At 41.4% G+C, this 20,264-nt stretch overlaps 1 protein-coding gene across 1 annotated transcript in view; it reads left to right on the top strand.

Moving 5' to 3' along the window:
* LOC110291960 (arylacetamide deacetylase-like 2) overlaps positions 1-20,264 on the top strand; it is a 72,652-nt gene that overhangs the window by 5,255 nt on the left and 47,133 nt on the right. The window lies entirely within an intron of this gene.

The raw sequence follows: 20,264 nt of genomic DNA, 5'->3' as shown, positions 1-20,264 counted from the left end.
TTCAAAGCTCACAAACATCTCTTTGGGCTATTTGACATACATCACATGAATCACAGGTCTCAAGTTTTATTTCCTTTCACTGTGAGATCTGAAATGGAGTGTTTTTTAGGACCTTGACCTTTGGCTTCATCTGACTGAGGGCACTCAGCAGCTGTGTTGCTTTCAGTTTGTCCTATTTTAGATGGTCCTATACACTGCCTAATTGTGGCTAAGACTGGCAAAAAAAAAAAAAAAAATCATGGGACGGTGTTTTCCTTCGAGTATCTTTGTTTTTGATGAGAGAAGCTACTTTGATCCATGAGTCCAGGCTATAAATATTATCTTTGGCCATGCATGGCACTATCTGAAGGATTTCCTCCCAAAACAAGGAAGCTTGTTTTTTAGCTATCTTTATTCCTTGGTGTTTTAGTAGGGCACATATTTTCCTGGCCTGGGTTGATCTTTTTTTTTCTTATGTGATGGTGAGTTGCCCATGATAGAAAAGAGAAGTGCTTGTCTAATGGGAACATTTCCTTGGCCTATTTGGCTTCAGGAGATTCCACAGAGGTCCAAAACGCTAAGCCTTCCCACAGATTTAAGAACTGGCAGCCACCCTGTGGCTTTTAAGGAGAAGTTTTCTTTTTGTTTTAAGGAGAAGTTAGAGTCTTTGCCAATGCCTGTTGCCGGCTGTTGGGATTTAGACAGAGGCCAGAGGGACCTTCATCAAACACCAGAGAGTAGTTTTGGTCAGGAGGCTTCAGTTGCCCCTTTAGTTTGTCTAAATCCATGGAATGGCACTGACCAAAAGCACAGAAGGAAAAGGCAGATTGTTTCCAGAAGTATGGGGGTTCACAGTCTCACAGTATCCATTTGATGTAGTCATATCTATTCGAGGCTCAGCCAGATGTGGGTCTGGGTACCAGAGATTTTTCATGGAGATCTCTGACCAGGCCTGGTGTGAATGTTCCAGTGAAGGGAAGAGAGTGCAGGCAGGGAGATGAAGTCTCTGCCTTGCCTTCCAGGTCGCTTATGCCAGAACCTCAGGTGGCTCTTTGGGAGATAAGATCTCTTCCCAAGTACTACAGCTCTTGGAACAAAAGACTCAGATGATGGAGTAGTTCTAGCACACCTTTAATTCCCTGGATAGCATTTATATACATTTTTGGGAATGATTCAGGGTTTGACATCAGGTAGCTCTCATTGGCTGGACTGATAGTTTGGGGAAAACCTTATTTGCATGTGGGAAGGCTTGGTGCTGTGCTACTTGACTGATAGCCACACACCTCTCCTGTGGGTGTTGTGGGGCAGTAACTTCGACAGGAGCCAGGGGTTCAGGAGACAGGATTGAACACCTTCTGTCCCATGAAATCATCACCCATCGTTTCTCTGGGGTTCCAGACCTATGCTTAACTGGAGTATGTAGCCCAGTGCCCCACAGTGAAAGCTGTTGTTTCCCTGAATTCTCAGTCTCTTTGTTATTTGTGTATGAGAGGGTTACTAATTTCTTTGTGTTAATTTTGTTTCTAGTCATTTTAGGTCCAATATTTGTCCTTTTAGTTTATGTCTTGATTATCTTGTCCATTGGTCAGAGTAGGATATTGAAGATACCCACTATCAGTGTGTGAGGGTCAATATATGAGTTAAGCTGTAGCACTGTTTCTTTTAGAAACATAAATGCTCTTGTGTTTGAAGTATAGTTGTTAGGAAATAAAATATCATCTAGGGTTTTTTTTTTTTTTTCCTTAGAAGAGTTTGTAGTGTCCTTCCCTATCTCTTGTGATTAGTTTTGGTTTGAAGTCTATTTTGTTTGATATTAAAATGGCTATAGCAGCTTGCTTTGTAGGTCCATTTGCTTGTAATATTTTCTGCCACCTTTCTCACCCTGAGGTGATATTTATCCTTGATGTTGTGGTTTCTTTCTTGGACACTGAGGAAGGAGCGATACTCTTTTTATATTTATTCTGTTAGTTTTTGTCTTTATATTAGGGAATTGAGTCCATTGATACTGAGAGATATCAATGACCAATGATTGTTGATTCCTGTTATTTTGTTGTTGTTGTTGTTGATGGTGGTGGTGGTAGTGATTATCGTGGTGGTAGTGATGGCATGTGTGTGTTTTGTGTATGCTTCTCTTCTTTTATTTTTGTTGATGTAAGATTTTTTATTTACTCCTTTTCATGTATGGAGAATATGAAAGTATTATTAGCTTCCTTAAGTTAGAGTTTTACTTCTAGTACCTTGTATAGGGATGGATTTATAAATAGAGATTGTTTAAATTTTGTTTTGTCTACGAATATCTTTTCTTTATCTATGTTGATTGAAAGGGTTTATTTTTTGTTTGTTTGTTTTGTTGTTCTTTTTTTTTTTTTCCTTTTTGCTTTTGTTTTGTTTTGGTATAGTAGTCTGGTTTGGTATCTGTGTTTTCTTAGAATCTACAGCACATATGCCTAGGCACTTCTGGCTTTTAGAACCCCTATTGAAAAGTTAAGTGTCTACTAGTCTGCCTTTCTGTGTAATTTTTTTCTTGCAGCTTTGATTTTATTTATTTATTTATTTATTTATTTATTTATTTATTTATTTTTACTGTATGTTTAGTGTTTTGATTATTACATGGTATGGGAATCTTCTTTTCTAGTTCAACATATTTGATGTTCTGTGTGCCTGTTGTAACTTTATAGGCATCATCTTCCTCATGTTAGGTAAAATTTCTTCTATGATTTTGTTGAAAACCATTTTGGGGCAATTGAGCTTGATTTCTTCTTTTCCCTCTATACCTATTATTCTTAGATTTGCTCTTTCATAGTGTCACATATTTACTGGAATTTTTATATTAGGAGTTTTTAGATTCAACATTTTCTGACTAATAGTTGTATCCATTTTCCCCCTATTGTATTTTCTACACCTGAGCTTCTCTCTTCCATCTCTTATTCTTTTGGTAAGGCTTACTTTATTAATTTCTGTTCAAATTACTACATTTTTATTTTCCAAAATACCATGAGATTTTTTTTTAATTGACACTATTTCCAATTTCAGGTCTTGCATAGTATTTATTTATTTATTTCACCATTTGTTGTGTTTTCTTTAGAGATTTATTCATTTCCTTTATAGGAACCTTTATTTTCTTTAAAACAGTCCTTTTAATGTACTATTCTTGCGCTTCAGCCATGTTGGAATATTCAGGTCCTGCTGTGATAACATAGCTAAATCTAGTAGAGGAATAGTACCTTGGATGTTGGTGATTGTGTTTTTACACTGGCATTTTGACATCTGTGTTTTGGGTGATTTTAGGTCTAGGTGTTGACTTCTGGATTTGTCTTTGTTGGGTGGATGCTTTGTTCCTTGATACTTTGTCCTGTTTGGATATTTAGGGAATGTGATGGTTATTTCTTGCTTGCTTTCCTGGTCCGTTCAGCTTGTGTGTTCACAGAAAATGCCTGCTGGTGTTGGAGTCTGGGTAATTGAGATGAGCTTGAAAAGCAAAGTTGGAGAAGTCTTTGTCAGTGTATGTGGGTGATGAGGAAAGAGAGACTATAGCAGGTTTCCGCATACATAGGTGGGGTTGACACTGGAGTAGGAGAGGTGTGGATCTGTCTTTTCATCTCCATGTCTGATGTCAAAATGGTCTTCAGATTCCCAACTCCTTTTTTGTTTTCTTACTCTCTCTGTGGGGCATTGGGCTATGCACAGACAGGCTGGTCTCCAGTTGAGCTGAGGTCTGAAGCCCGAAGTCATAATTCACCTTCATGACATGGTAGGCATTCCCTTATGCTCCTGGAACTCTGGCTCCTGCCTAAGTTTCCGCGCCCCCCCCCCCCCGCCCAGTCCCTACAAGAGAAGCATGGTCAGTAGTCACGTAGGCAATGGCCCAAGCTTCTGACCTTCAGAATAAACTCCTCCCCACTTACCTAGCAACAGCAAAGACCATAAAAAGGGCTGTTTAGTCCCTGCTTGCTCTCTTACTTGTCCATTTCACTCCTTTGTTCTCTTACCTCTCACTTCTCTTACTCCTCTCTCCTCCTTCCTTTCTCTTTATTTTCTCCTCTCCTCTCCTCTCCTCTCCTCTCCTCTCCTCTCCTCTCCTCTCCTCTCCTCTCCTCTCCTCTCCTCTCCTCTCCTCTCCTCTCCTCTCCTCTCCTCTCCTCTCCTCTCCTCTCCTCTCCTCTCCTCTCCCCTCCCCTCCCCTCCCCTCCCCTCCCCTCCCCTCCCCTCCCCTCCCCTCCCCTCCCCTCTCCTCCCCTCCCCTCTGCCTCTTACTATCTCTTCTAGCCTTTCTCCCCCCCTCCTCTCTCCCTCTTTCTTCTACCTTCTCTCTTTCTCCCCGTCTTTCTATAATAAAGCTCTAAAACCATAGAATGTCTCTGCTCATCAAGGCCCATTGCACTTGGAGGATGGGACAGGCTTTCTCCTAATGAGCAGTTTCTAATCTCCCATTAAAAGACCTTCCAGTAAAGATCCGCTGCACTCAATCTCACAGGTGTTGGGAACCTCTTCCTCATTCCTCTCTCCCATAACTCCGGTGGCTTTAGCAAAGTAACTCCAGTTCCCAGGTAGGGCTGCCCCTTGGCTACCCTCTGAAGAGTGGGTCAGAGGCTTGAATGCCCAGGTAGGGCTGCCCCTTGGCTACCCTCTGAAGAGTGGGTCAGAGGCTTGAATGCCCACCCAGGGTTGAGTGGAAAGTGTATGGCAGTTCTCCCACACCTGACATACCAGAGGATAGGTAAAACTCTGGTGGGGCATGGGTCTCCCCTTCCCCCTCTTTTCCAGAGCTCCCCTTTCATCCTGACATCCCTCTATACCTAAATTTGGCTTTGCTGGAACTTAATCTGTAGCTAGACCTTGAACTCAGAGATCTCCATGGCTCTGTTCCCTATAATGCTGGGATTAAAGGCATGTACCACCATGTCTGGATTTAAGGTTTTCTTCACCTGGAGCCTACTTTGTCTCAGTCTGTCCTTTAACTCAGAGATCTCTTTGGTTTTGTCTTCTTGATCTAAGTCTAACTGGGTAGGATCTTGCCCCCAAATTCCTTAATCTGTTCTCTCCTAGAATATAGGATTCAGTTCCATTTCGCTTCCTGGTACTCCTTTAATACTTGAACTATATATTTTATATTTTTCCTTTCTAAGCTTCCTAGAGTCATTCAAAATGCTCTTCAAGAGACTAGGATATCCCATTAAGCCCTACTGAAAGCATTTCACTGTTTTCCAAATCCAAAGTCCCCAAATCCACATTCTTCCAAACAAAAGCACAGTCAGGCCTATGACAGCAATACCCCACTTCCAGAACCAACTTCTGTCTTAGTTATGGTTTTACTGCTGTGAACATACACCATGACCAAGGCAAGTCTTACAAATGACAACATTTAATTGGGGCTAGCTTACAGGTTCAGAGGTTCAGTCAATTATCTTCAAGGTAGGAACATAGCAGGAGTCAGGCATGGTGGAGGAGAAGCTGAGAGTTCTACATCTTCATCTGAAGACTGCTAGTGGAAGACTCACTTCCAGGCAGCTAGAATGAGGGTCTTAAGTCCACACCCACAGGGACAAACCTATTCCAACAAGGCCACACCTCCTAATAGTGCCATTCCCTGGGTCAAGCATATACAAACCATCACATCCTGGGAGTTGTGGTTCTTGGGATAACAGGTCGTACTTGCTGGAGTTGGATTCTGGTGTACAGTGATAGGTAGGGTTTGGGAGTTTAAGAGGAGATAGTCTATGGGATATCCAGAAGATGTGGGCATAGGGGAGAGAAGGCTGCAGCTAGTTTTCTATTGCAGCACTATGAAATAGACTGAGGGAATTAGGTTTGGGGAAACAGAGAGCTTCATAGGTGGGATAAATTCAGAGTCATTAGACCTCTGTGAATGCATGTTATCTTTCCCACTGTAGATCTTCCACAGAGAAGGACTTGGTTATTAGATCCACTCAGTGCTCCTTCCCATTTTATTGTTGAAGGCTCCTATTTTTACTTATGAGAGACTTGGGTTTTATCAAGCAGTTGTTCTTGATGGCATAGTTATCCAAACTATGCCCCACAGAAAATTACTCATGTGTTTTGTTACTGGACATATTTATTAAATTGGTCTACTCTTTAGATTTTCTGAAACCTTTTTTCTCCTTGTTCATGAGGTCAAAAGAACTTGGTCCATCAAATATGGTCTACTAATCCACAAGCACTTCAGTTTTAGATTGAAGCATCAGTTTAAGTTAAAACTACACCCCTCCACCTCGGTCCCACATGGTAAATGGTGGGTAGGGTAGGGCTCAGGTATTAGAAAGGTTTGCTTTGTTCACCACTGGTTAGATCAGAGAGCCTTTGCCACCTGTTATAGAATAAGGCATGGGATGACAGATGCTAGGTTATTATCAGTAGTATCCACAGCTGGAGAGAGACTAAGGAAGCTCTTATGCTTTCAGACTTTTGATTTGTATATTTGGAATAAAGGAGATTGACAAGTCACTGTTAGCAACACAGAATTGCTGGTGTTCTGTATTATCTGTTAGTCAAGGTTTGACTTATGATGAGAATATACCCTTAAGCTCCTGCTTAGACACTAGTCTATTCCATTTATGGGCACCCAGGCGTGGTTATACAAACTCTTTTAGCTTCAGTATGCCGTTGAAGATGGAAAGTCCCTTTTGAACGAAGTCACTTCTCTGGAAGTATCATCTGTTTTACTGGAAGACTGAATCTGTATAATTTGATTAAAATAATTGAGGAATATATCAAACTGAAAGTGAAAGAGGAAAATTACTGACCACCAGAACTCTCACCCCAGAGTACATTCTGAACTCTCACACCAGAGTCAGACCCCCTCTCAAATGAAAACTGTTCCGGGGACATTTCTGAGATAAGGGTTTCCTGGAACGAACCCAGTCCTACCCCTCCCAACTAAGGACTGTGCCAGGGACATTTTTGAGATAAGGGTGTGAGTAAAAACCTCAGTTCTAATGAATCAAGTACATGGCCAAAGTGTGGGACGCGGTTGCAAAAGCACTTTGGAAAAACCCTTGGTTGAATCACTTAGTGACGTAAAAACTGTATTTTCCCTGCCCTGCTCCCCCCTTGCCCTCCTCTTATAAAAGCCTGTGAAAATTTGGGCTAATTGCCGGATCTCCTCTGCACCTGCTGCATGAGGTCCGGCCCCAGATATCTGGTATATGTGCTTTTTGTCTGTTTTGTTTGCTTCCTTGTCGTTGCTGTATTAAATCTTGCTCTATACATCTTAAGTACCGGTCTCAGTGTCTTCTTGGGTGCGCGGCTGACCCGAGGCTTGAGTAAGTGCCTCCCTTTGGGAGTTTTGGAGTCTTTCATTTGGTGCGTTGGCCGGGAATCAGCGCGACTACCCAGAAGTCCTGGACCCACTCAGAAGTAAGATTTACTGTTCTGCTTTGGTCTAGTGTCTGTGTTCTGTTTACTGTGGGCCTGGGAGAGGCCATCTGAATCTGTATCTGGTGCGATCGCTGTTTTGGGTTTGCGTGACGCTCTGTGCTCAGTACGAGCACCAGAGACCGTGCTCCGGGACTGTGGGCCTGGGAGAGGCCATCTGACTGGAGACCAAGCAGGTCTCAATAGAGAGCACGGGGTGGGTAGGATAGACGTATCTGGTGCCCACCGTCCGATCGCCCTGGGGGACGCCCCAGGAAGACAAGGGGAGGGCCAAGGACGCTTGGCGGACCCCTCTGAAGGCCGAGAGACCATCACTTAGGTGGAAGGTCTAAGCTGGCCGGCCTTGGAAAGGCCATCTGAATCTGTGAGTTGCCTGTGGGCGACGGGAAGTCGCCGCTGTTTTTGGTTTCTTTTGTCTGAGTCTCGTGTCTGCTCTCGTGTCTGCTTTTGTCGTGTCTGCTATTATTCTAGAAATGGGACAATCTGCTGGGTGTGTAGTTGTGGAACTGCTGCATTTGTGTATTCTGAGATTGTGGGTTTATTCTGGCAGTGGCTGTGAGAGGACGGCTGTCTATGGCCTCACAATCTGCACCCCAAAAAAAGATGTTCCAAGGGAGACCCTGGAAGGAGTGCCCAGGGTACAGAACAGTTAAAAAGACCTGGCTGTTGCCTGGCAGAGTGAAGGAGAGAGAGAGTGTTCTTTCTGCCAGGGCGGGGGTGGATGTGGAATCCGACCCCGTCAGAAAGAGGGAGTCAATGTGGAATCCGACCCCGTCAAAAAGTGGCGTTTGGCTGGTTGTGTTTGTGTCACGTGACAAGACTGTGTGTGTGTGTGTGTGTGTGTTAACCCTTTGTCGACTGTAGACTTGGACTGACGTCAGGACAAAATTTGTCAGCAATAGTTTTAAAAAAGGAAAAAAAAGGGAAAAAAACTCAGTGCTGGTGAGTCCCAGGCTGCTCAAAAGAGCTCTGAGATTGCAGAGCTGGGCTAAGAATTTCCGGCTTTGGCAGCGCGGGTAGGGCTTTGATAGCAGCAGTGGTGCTGAGGTTCTGGCTTCTGCAGGCACGGCAGAAGCAGAGGCTGTCTGTGCCCCGAGTTGTGAAATGCTGATAGTGAGTGCAGCAGCCTGCCGGCCCCCGCCTGCCAGTCCCGGAGTGGCCGTGAAGCCTGCCACAGCTGGGGAGGGGCCGACTGCGGCCGGCCGCTGTCCCTCCTTTGGCTTCCCCCCGGGTGCATGCCCACACTCCTTTGTGCTCACTCCCCCGCCGCCGCTGCCACCAAGGGCTCAAGCCATGCGGGAAGACAGTGCAGAAAGCACCAGGGGTCTTAGTAGTTAAATGGTTAAATAGCTGACTCTGCCGCCTTCCCCCTCCCTGCCAGCGTTTGTTTGCCACTCCCAGAAGTTTACTCCGCATTCCGGTGCGCAGCGGGGAGACTCGGGCGCTGAGCTCTTCACATCAAAGGATTTGTTTTCAGCCTTTGCCTGCCTCTTGGGTGGGAGAAAGGCTCATTCTCCTGCCCCCTGTATCCTGTCTCTTGTTAACAGAGAAAAAATTGTGTTCATTTTGAAATATCAGTGGTCTGATGTGAGAACTGCACTCCCTTCTCTGCCCCATGTGTTTTCTCTTCTCAGGCACTGCCCTGAGTTGCTGGCAGTAAGTCTGTTCTGGGCTCCGGTGAGGGAGACCACTCACTTGGGGCTTCTTCTGTCCAAGGTAAGGAGCACCTATGGGTCTAACTGCCAGGCTCTGTTGAGGGTCTCATGTCTGTGGGGCTAGTAAATGTCCCATCAATCTGACCTAGGTAATAGGTAATAAAAAGTTACAAAAGTTAAGAGAAAGATAGAGGTCTGCAAAAAAAGAGCTGAGAGCAAAGCTTCAGCAGACTCAAAAGAAATAGGTTAACAGTAAAAAGAGGTAAACTATGAAAAAGTTAAGTGACAGAATATAGATGTAATAATTAGATAACATTCAAAGTAAGCAAGGGCAGGGAAGAGACACAAAAAGATATATATAGATAGAAAGAGAGACATTATATGAGATCTCCATTGCAGTTAAGAAACAGGAGTAAAGAGAGATAACTGACAAAGACTAGAACCTAGCAAAGTGACACTTGCTAATAATACTAGCACTTAGAGATGATCTGTAAGAAATAAGGAGCCAGAAAATTTTCTAAAAAAGATAAGAAAAAATAAAATGCTGGTCACAAAAGTCAGGGAGACTAGAAAACTTAGTACCTGGCAACAGAAAAAAGAAAGCTTTTGGCTGAAGATCAAAGTGTTTACTGTCCTAACAAAAAAAAAGAGGAGCCCCCCCTCATGACCAAACCCTTCACCTGTTTGTGGCTGAAAGTAAAGAAAAAGCAGAAGGGGTGCTAACACAGAAGCTGAGTCCTTAAAAGAGACTGGTAGTCTACCTGTTAAAAGCAGCTAAAAAGAGACTGTGTTTTCATATTCCTCCACTGACCAATGCAAAGCAAGTTTAAAAGGTCCCTGAACACTGCAGGCCTTTGCAAACTGTGGATTCCAGGTTTTGCTGAATTAAAAAGATAAACAGCCCTTCGTATAAAAAATAAAAAAAACAACCTTGGATGGCCTTAGATGCTATTGAGACTGCCCTAATATTGTCCCTAACTTTGGGACTCCTAGATGTGACCGAGAACAAAAGTATTGCCAAAGAGGTTCTTACTCAGAAATTGGGACCCTGAAAAAGACCGGTGGCATACTTGTGAAAATTAGACCTGGTGACTGTAAGATGACCTGCTTGTCTGCACATAGTGGTTTCTAGTCAAGGACGCAGATAAACTGACTCTGAGACAAAACTTGGCACATGCCCTAAAAGTGTGGTTCAGCCCCCTGACCGATGGCTGACTAATGCTCTGGAAAACATGAACTCCTGGCACTAACCCAAGCCCTGCGGTTGGCTAAAGGCAGAGACCGAGGTGCCGAGACAACGAAAAGCGTGGCTCACCGAGGCCAGAAAAAAGACTGTGATGCTGATCCCAACCCCCACCACCCCGCGCCAAGTACGTGAGTTTCTGGGGACGGCGGGCTTTTGCAGAAAGAAAAAGTCCCATTCACCTGGACTGAGGAACACCAAAAAGCCTTTGACAGCATAAAGGCAGCCCTGCTTGTTAAAGACGCTGACAAGCTTACTCTGGGTCAGCATGTGACTATACCCACTACCAGAGTTTACTGCTCCTTGGCGGATGACTCCACTCCTGTACATCAATGTGCTGATGTCCTGGCTGAGGAAACTGGAACAAGGAGAGATCTGACTGATCAGCCTTGGCCAGGTGTGCCTGCCTGGTACACAGATGGCAGCAGCTTTGTCACAGGAGCAGCAGTAGTAGATGAAAAGCAGCTCATATCCATGGGACCATCTACCAACAGAGGGGGCTACTTACCTCGGCAAGTAAAGATCAGATCAGCCTTGGCCTGAGAGTTTGAGCTGGTACACGGACGGCAGTAGCCTCACGATTGAAGAAAAAAACGTTCTCAAAATGGATAAATGAGACTGCTCACATAGTCATCAAGAAGATTATTGAAGAAAATTTTTCCAAGGTTCAGAGTGCCAAAAGCAATAGTGTCAGATAATAGCCCTGCTTTGTTGCCCAGGTAAGTCAGGGTGTGGCCAAGCATTCAGAGGTCAAAAATTACATTGTGTGTATAGACCTCAGAGCTCAGGATAGATAAAAATTAGTTTAAAACTCTATGACAGACCTTGACTAAATTAATCGTAGAGACTGGCACAGACTTGGTGTTCCTTCCCTATGCCCTACTTAAACGTACTAGAAACACTTCCTCTTGATTCAGTTTTATCCTTTATGAGACTCCTATGCCCATCATAGTCTCAAATGATGTGTTTAAACCTATGTTGTTATAATAATGATCTGTATGCTAAGTTAAAAGGCTTGCAGGTGGTCTGGTCACAACTGGGAAAAATTGGACTGAGTACGCGGACGACATTGCTCCAGGGATCCCAACAGCTGAGACAGTGAACGAGCTGGGTACCCCAAGGACATCTCACCAGTTCCAGCCAGAGATCTGATCTACGTGCACCTACATCGTGCCCAGACCCTCAAGCCTCGCTAAAAGGGCCCCTGCCTAGTTCTGTTTACTAATGCTTCTTGTTCTGTTTTTGTTCCCATGTTAAAATAGAGTCTTTCATTTGGTGCATTATGCAGTATCTGAAATTCTAAGATTAGAATTATTTACTAAAAGAAGGGGGGAATGAAAGAGGAAAATTACTGACCACCAGAACTCTCACCCCAGAGTACATTCTGAACTCTCACACCAGAGTCAGACCCCCTCTCAAATGAAAACTGTTCCGGGGACATTTCTGAGATAAGGGTTTCCTGGAACGAACCCAGTCCTACCCCTCCCAACTAAGGACTGTGCCAGGGACATTTTTGAGATAAGGGTGTGAGTAAAAACCTCAGTTCTAATGAATCAAGTACATGGCCAAAGTGTGGGACGCGGTTGCAAAAGCACTTTGGAAAAACCCTTGGTTGAATCACTTAGTGACGTAAAAACTGTATTTTCCCTGCCCTGCTCCCCCCTTGCCCTCCTCTTATAAAAGCCTGTGAAATTTTGGGCTAATTGCCGAATCTCCTCTGCACCTGCTGCATGAGATCCGACCCCAGATATCTGGTATATGTGCTTTCTGTTTGCTTTCTTGTCGTTGCTATATTAAATCTTACTCCCAATACATCTTAAGTACCGGTCTCAGTGTCTTCTTGGGTGCGTGGCTGACCCGAGGCTTGAGTAAGTGCCTCCCTTTGGGAGTTTGGAGTCTTTCAAAAGCAAAGATGAAGAGAATATCACCTTGAGTCTTAAATCATTTCTGTTTTTTTTTTCCCCAATAGCCTTGGAGAAAATGGCATCAATCTGTATACACGTGAAGAACTAAGATTTTAAAAATATCCTGAAGGAAATGCAAGTAATAAACCCACAGGGGTCCACATAGGATGTTATAAGATGCGAGTTTAAACACATGTATGTGGCATTTAAAATATATAAGAAAATATATTGGCAACTGACTGGATGTTGTTTAAAAGGGAGAAAATTTAAAATTACAGTAAAAACAAAAAAAATGAGACATGATTTATTTTCAAATGAAAAAAGAATTTGAACAGAAATCTTAGGAGCCTGGAATTACTTGAACATGTCAAAGAGAGAATGAGGCATGATTGTAAAGTTCCAGAAGGGTTGAGGGGAGCAAGAATATGAGGGAACTTGTTTTAACAGAGATGTGGTAAGAACTTCAAAGCTCTTGGGAGGTCCTGTTTGAGGAAAGGTCAGAAGTTTTGTCTGAATTATCTTGTTAAAGAGGGACTCAGTGAGAACTTGAGTTAAACCTTAATTTAGAGTTTTACCTATTTTGACAAAAATATTCCTCACTACAATAAACATTTTTGTGGTAGAAATAGCTCAGAAATCTATGGCCTGGCTTAGAAAAATGCCAAAAGCTACACAGACTTTTGCTTGTCATGGATTCTGTGTGAAGAAAATTCCAGGGAAAGCTGCAACACTTACCTCTGCCCCAAACAATTTTCAGGTGCTTCATGAAATTACAAAAGTATGAAAATCAAAATACAAAAGTAATTTCTTGCTGCAGAAATTTCTTTCTTTTCTTATTTTCACAAGGAAAACAAGTTAAAGGTTTACTAGTGACTCCCTTAGGAGGCTGGAAAATGCCCACAAACCCTTTTTTTTTTTTTTTTTTAAGCAGCAGATGCAATTGATTTTGTACCTTCTAGAACATGCAATTATCCATTCAACCTCATTTTTAACCCAGGCATTTTGGAGTACCTATGTTATTGTCTGAATTAAATATCTTTACAGATACTAAGTCTGGGTCTAGAGAATTGCAGCACTGGGCATCTCTTTCTCCAGTTCTCCAAATGATGGTACCCTTAGTTGCTTTCTCCAGAACACACACAAATTAATCCTAGCTGAGAGGCAGAGGCATTCTTGAAAATCCTGGAGGAATATTTTCAAAACTTATGAGATCATCAGAATTTACTACAGTGACCAATACAAAATTTATAGACACTGCCAGAGCATTTATTTTTATGAATAACAATCAACATTTACTACACGGTTTAATAATCTTAGTCATTTTTGACAAAAATCCAACTTGAATCTCTTATTTTAATTTTTATAGTTATTAAACTATATTATATAATAATTATATAGCTATATATTTATTTGTTATATTATATATAATTATATAATTAAAAATACACATTATTTTTTAAAAATTGAATTTGCCTATACAGTACTATATTACATTTAGCTATGTTTCAGGAAAATTTGTTGTGTTGACTTCTGATTCTTCTTCCTCCATCCCATGAGCCTCTTTGTGCCCTTCCACCTATCATCTATCTCTTGTAGTTCATGGACTTTTGCCTTCTTATCCCTTCATCAATACTTATTATCTCAATTTAGAAAATAAAATATCAGTTCATTTATTTACTTACATGAATTCACCTAATGTAATATATGTGCAGGTATACAATGATTCACATAAAACGTATGAGTTGCACAATTATATTGAAAAGTAAATATTTTATACCTAATTTCTGAAGGTGACATTCTTTTAACAGAATTAACATTGTAGCAACAATGTTTATTCAATATGATCTACTTTTATCTATGTTTTTATGCAAAAGGATACAGGTAGGTAGATTGCAAATATTTATATGTAACCATATTTTATATTTTATTGATATAGATATATTCTATAATCTAATTAATTTGCATATGATGTATTCATTTCATAATTGGACGTGTGAACTTTTAAATATGAAAACTAAAAATATTGACTTTAAATAACAATTTAAAGAGGATATCATTGCCTAGAGAAACTTAAGAAGATCAATTTAGTAGATGTAATGAGACAATGTGATTTTTTTTTGTATCAGATTAAATAAAAAGTGAGAAAATCTGAGGTGTGAAGCTCAGGTCAGCACTAATTTTTAATACTATACACAGAATGTCACAAATTTATACATTAAAGGGAAAACATCCACAGTACTTTAATTAGTGAGTTTAATGTCTAGTTGGGAAGGCAGAAACTGGTAAAACATGAAGACAGTCATAAGATCTTTAACCATTAAATGACAATTAGCTAAATAATTAACTTTAAACAAATGTATCACTGTAATTCTTAATAAGGTGGGTTACTGGGGCAGGGTATATGGCATCTCTCTGTACTGTGTATATATTTTTGTTTAGCTCTAAAAATATTCAAAAACTTTTAAAGATTTTAAAAGTGGTAGAGCTGATTTAATCTGAGAATGAAGGAGGACCTCGACAAATGCCCCCTAAATATGAAACAGGAAATTCATCAAAACAGCCATAAACCAAAAGAAAAAATAGCAACGTGTAATTTACCAGTTTCTGTAATTTTTTCTCTCTTCTTTCTGTTGAGTGGAAAGAAATAAGTTTTAAATTTGAAAGCAACACAGCTAGCAGCCCATGGGAAAAATTCCAGGGGACAGAGGGGTCTGACCTGCTCCTTCTTTGTTTCACACAGTTGATGATCTCTCCCTAATGAACCTTAATATTAAGCAAAGGGTCATGCATCCTTGCCAGAACAAGTATAAATTCCATGGCACTTTCCTGCTGCAAAGTAGGACAAGATTCATTGTTTATCTTCTCATGACCTTCACGCCAGATTCAGAGTCCTCCACTGTTGTCCCTGGGAAACCTCATCAAGAGACCCAGACTCCCACATTATCTCCTCTATCGTCAGGCTTACAAGTGAATGTTTTATTGTTTTTGTTTTTTGTAAAATTAGGTATTTTCTTCATTTACATTTCCAATGCTATCCCAAAAGTCCCCCAGACCCTCCCCACCCCCACTCCCCTCCCCACCCACTCCCACTTCTTGGCCCTGGCGTTCCCCTGTACTGAGGCATATAAAGTTTGCAAGACCAAGGGGCCTCTCCTCCCAATGATGGCTGACCAGGCCATCTTCTGATACATATGCAGCTAGAGACACGAGTTCTGGGGGTTACTGGTTAGTTCATATTGTTGTTCCACCTATAGGGTTGCAGACCCCTGATATAGCTGTCTCTTGTGAGGCTATGCTGGGCCTGGCAAACACAGAAGTGGATACTCAAAGTCAGCTATTGTTTTGTTTTTTTTTAATTTTTAATCTTGTTTTCATTCCAGATTGTATCCCCCTTCCAGTCCACCCTCTGACTATTCCCCTTCCCATACCTCCTCCTGACTGCCCTGTTTCCATCTGGATGTCCCCACCCAACTCTCACCCTCCACTCCACCAGAACTCTAAACTCTGTGGGGCTTCCAGTCTCTTGAGGATCTTCTCTGACTGAACCTACACCGGGCAGTCCTCTGCTGAATATGTGTTGGGGGCCTCATATCAGGTGGTGTATGCTGCCTGTTTAGTGTTCCAGATCTCAGGGGCCCAGGTTAATTGAGACTGCTGGTACTCCTACAGGGTAGACCTCCCTCTCAGCTTTTTCCAGCTTTCCCTAATTCAACCACAGGTCTCAGAAACTTCTGTCCAGTGGTTGGGTTCAAATATCTGCATCTGACTCACTTGCTGGTTGGTTTTTTTTTTTTTTTTTTTCAGGGCAGTCATGATAGGTCGCTTTTTGTGAGCACTCCATAGCCTCAGTAATAGTGTCAGGCCTTGGGGACACCCCTTGAACTGGATCACACTTTGGGCCTGTCTCTGGACCTTCTTTTCCTCAGGCTCCTCTCCATTTCCATCCCTATCATCCTCTCAGACAGTAACAATTATGGGTCAGAGTTTTCACTGTGGGATGTTAACCCAATCCCTCACTTGATACCCCGTCTTCCTGCTGGAGGTGGGCTCTATATGTTCCCTCTCCCTATTGTCAGGCATTTCATCTAAGGTCCCCCACTTTGAGTCCTGAGAGTCTCTGGCCTCTCAGCTCTCTGGTACATTCTGGAGCCCCCCCCCAATGTCCTACTTCCTGAGGTTTCCTGTTTTCATTCTTTCTGTTGATCCTCAGGGCTTCAGTCCTTTTCCCCCACCCAATACCAAATCATGTCCTCCACTCTTACCCTTCCCTGTCCTTTTTCCACCCCTGGTCCCTCCCTCCCTCTCCTTGTCCCCACACCCCTTGTGATTACTTTCTTCTCCCTCCCAAGTGGGACTGAGGCATCCTCACTTAGGACCTTCATTTTGTTGACCTTTTGGAGTTCTGTGGACTGTATCTTGGGTATTCTGTACATTTTGGGGGGCTAATGTCCACTAATTAGTGAGTGAATACCATGCATGTCCTTTTGGATTTGCGTTACCTCTCTCAGGATGATATTTTCTAGTTCCATCCATTTGCCTGCAAAACTCAGGATATCGTTGTTCTTAATAGCTGAATAGTATTCCATTTTGTAAATGAACCACATTTTCAGTAGCTATTTTTCTGTTGTGGGACATTTCGGTTGTTTTCAACTTCTGGCTATCACAAACAAGGCTGTTATGAACATAGTGGAACACATGCTCCTGTAGCCTGGTGGGGCATCTTTTGGGAATATTCCTAAGAGTGGTATTGCTGGGTTTTCAGGTATATCTATTTCCAATTCTGAGGAACCTTCAGATTGATTTCCAGAATGGTTGTACCTGTTTGCAATCCCACCAGCAATGAAGGAGTGTTACTCTTTCTCTACATCCTCTCCAATGTGTGTTGTCACCTGAGGTTTTGTTTTTTTGTTTTTTTTTTTTATCTTAGCTGTTCTGATTGGTATAAGGTGTAATCTCAGTGTTAATTTTGATTCGTATTTCTCTGATAACTAAGGACATTAGGTGCTTCTCAGCCATTCAAGATTCCTTTGTTGTGAATTCTCTGTGTTTAGTTCTATACCCCATTTATTGATTGGATTTTTTGTGTGTGTGTGGTTAGCTTCTTAAGTTCTCTCTATATTTTGGATATTAGCCTTCTATCAGATGTGGAGTTAGTGAAGAATTTTTCCCAATCTGTAGGTTGCAAATTTGTTCTATTGACTATGTCCTTTGTCTTACAGAATCTTTCCAGTTTCATGAGGTCCCATTTAATAATTCTTGACCTTAGAACATGAGCCTTTGGAGATCTGTTTAGGGAATTTCCCACTGTGCCAATTAGTTCAAGGCTCTTTCCCACTTTCTCATCTATTAGACTCTATCTATCTGGTTTTATGTTGAGGTCCTTGATCCACTTGGACTTGAGCTTTGTGCTAGGTGGCAAATATGGGTCTATTTTCATTTTTCTACATACAGACAACCAGTTAGGTCAGAGCCATATATTGAAGATGTTTTCTTTTGTCCATTGTATATATTTGGCTTCTTTGTCAAAGATCAAGTGTGCTTAAGTGTGTGGTTTTATTTCTGGGTCTTCAATCCTATTCCATTGATCAACAACATGGTTTTCTCTGTACCAACAACATGCAGTTTTTATCACTATTGCTCTGTAGTAAAGCTTGAGATCAGGAATGGTGATTCCTCTAGCAGTTCTTTTATTGTTAAGATTTGTTTTTTGCTATTCTGTTGTTTTGTTTTGTTTTGTTTTGTTTTTTTTTGCCTTTTTAGATGAATTTGAGAATTGCTCTTTCCATGTCTTTAAAGACTTGTGTTGGGATTTTTATGGAGGTTGCACTGAATCTGTAGATTGCTTTTGATAGTATGATCATTTTTACTATGTTAATTCTGCCAATCTACAAGCATGAGAGATCTCTCCATTTTCTGAGATCTTCTTTGAATTCTTTCTTGAGAGAATTGACATTATTGTCATACAGATCTTTCACTTGATTGGTTAACTTTACCCCAAGATATTTTAGATTATTTGTGGCTATTGAGAAGGGTGTTGTTCACCTAACTTCTTTCTCAACCTGTTTATCATTTATAAAGGAAGGCTACTGATTTATTTGAGTTAATTTTATATTTTTATATGACTTTGCTGAAGGTGTTTTTCAGAGGGAGAAGTTCTCTGGTAAAATGTTAGGAGTCACTTATGTGTACTATCATGTCATCTGCAAATAGTGATACCTTTATTTCTTTTTTGCCACGTTGTATCATTTTGATCACTTTTGGGTGACTTAATGTTCTAGCTAGCACTTCGAGTACTATATTGAATAGTTATGGGGAGAGTGGGCATTCTTGTTCCAGATTTTAGTGGGGTTGCTTCAAGTATCTCTCCATTTAATTTGATATTGGTTATTAGTTTGCAGTAAATTGCTTTTATTATCTTAAGGTTATTATCTTAAGGTATGAGCTTTGAATTCTTGATCTCTTCAATACTTTTAACATGAGGGGGTGTTGTATTTTGTCATGTTTAAGGAGATGATCTTGTGATTTTTTTTGAGTTTGTTTATATGCAGGAATACATGAATAAATTTTCCTATATTGAATCAACCTTGTATTCCTGGGGTGAAGCCTACTTGATCATGGTGGATGATGGTTTTGATATGTTCTTGGATTTGGTTTTCTAGAGAGATATCACATACCAAGGTTAAATCAAGAGCAGGTAAACTATCCAAACAGGCCCATATCCTATCCCATGGGAAATAGAAGTCATTAAAAAAAAAAAACCCAACCAAAAAATCCCAGGATCAAATGGATTTAGTGCAGAATTCTATCAGACCTTCAAAAATACCAATATTCCTCAAATTATTCCATAAAAATAAAACATTCTATGAAGCAACTGTTAATCTGATACCTAAAGTCGCACACCTAAAAGATGGCGCTGGCCTCTGGTATACAGGCACCATTGTGCAGGCACTAGCCCGAATCTGGCGCCAACCCCTCCCGAGCAGGTGCATATGAATCAAAGTGCTGACAGACTGACCAATCCCAGGAGGACACATAGCTCTCCCCAGTGCTGGGGTTTATATAAGCAGTTCTCCCTAGGTTTCCGGGGTTCCCCTGTAACATGGAGGTGTTCCTAAAATAAAAAAGGCTGTTGAGAAGAATTCGACCATTTTGCATTTTTTCCTGCTGGACGAGGTGAGCGCAACAAAGTGGTGGCCTGTATGGGGAATGGAGGATTTCATGGATTCAGAACTCTTCAGCTGAGGAACGGCATCTCCCAAAATTGATCCCTGGGTTAAAGGGGGATAAAAAGGAAAAGAAAAGGGAGGAAAAATAAAAGGAATCAGTGATAAAGAAAAGGAAATAGTGAAGAAAAGGAAAGGGGAAAGGAAAAGGCAAGGGAAAGGGAAAGAAAAAAAAGGAAAGGAAAAGAAAGGAGAGGAAAAGAAAGAAAAAAAGAAAGGAAAAGAAAGAAAAGAAGAAAGGAAAGGGGAAAAGAAAGAAAGAAGGAAAGGAAAGAAAGGATTGAGATGATAAGGTTCCCAGCTTTGGGACAAGTTAAGATTCATGAGTTATGCTTTTTCCTCCCATTGACCCTTTGTGGGTAGGTCTGATAGTTTTGGTCTTGTTTGTTCTGATATATGGACTCTGTTATGGTTTGAATTGTCAGGCAGTCAGGACAGGTCAGAAAATCTTTATAGAGCAACAAGAGAGTAGGTCGAAAGAGGAGAAAGGCTTAAAAAGAAATAAGAAAAAGAAAGGAATATAAAATATAAAGATACAGAGGATAATATAAAGATACAAAGGATAATATAAAAAAAATGAAGAACAAAAAATTAAGTCAATTTACCCTCCTCTCGAAGACTTTGACTAAAGAGGCAGCCTTCATCAAAGGCTTAAAGATAGCTCTCAGGGAAAGAGGAGTAACTATTAGAAGCAGCCACTGGGCAGAATTCCCAGAAGAAGGAGAAAAAATGAAAATAAGCTATTTCAGAGCCCTCCCAGGGACAGAAGGAAAATGGCAGATGTCCTGTTTCCTCTCTGGCTCCTATGGAGATATTTTTAGCTCTGGATAGGATATCTGTGTCCATTTGAGACATCAAGTTCTATTCC

The sequence above is a fragment of the Mus caroli genome, unplaced genomic scaffold (assembly GCF_978045245.1).
Source record: "Mus caroli unplaced genomic scaffold, Mus_caroli_1 scaffold_3, whole genome shotgun sequence".
Classification (NCBI taxonomy): domain Eukaryota; kingdom Metazoa; phylum Chordata; class Mammalia; order Rodentia; family Muridae; genus Mus; species Mus caroli.
This window is presented reverse-complemented; position numbering and strand designations above follow the sequence as displayed.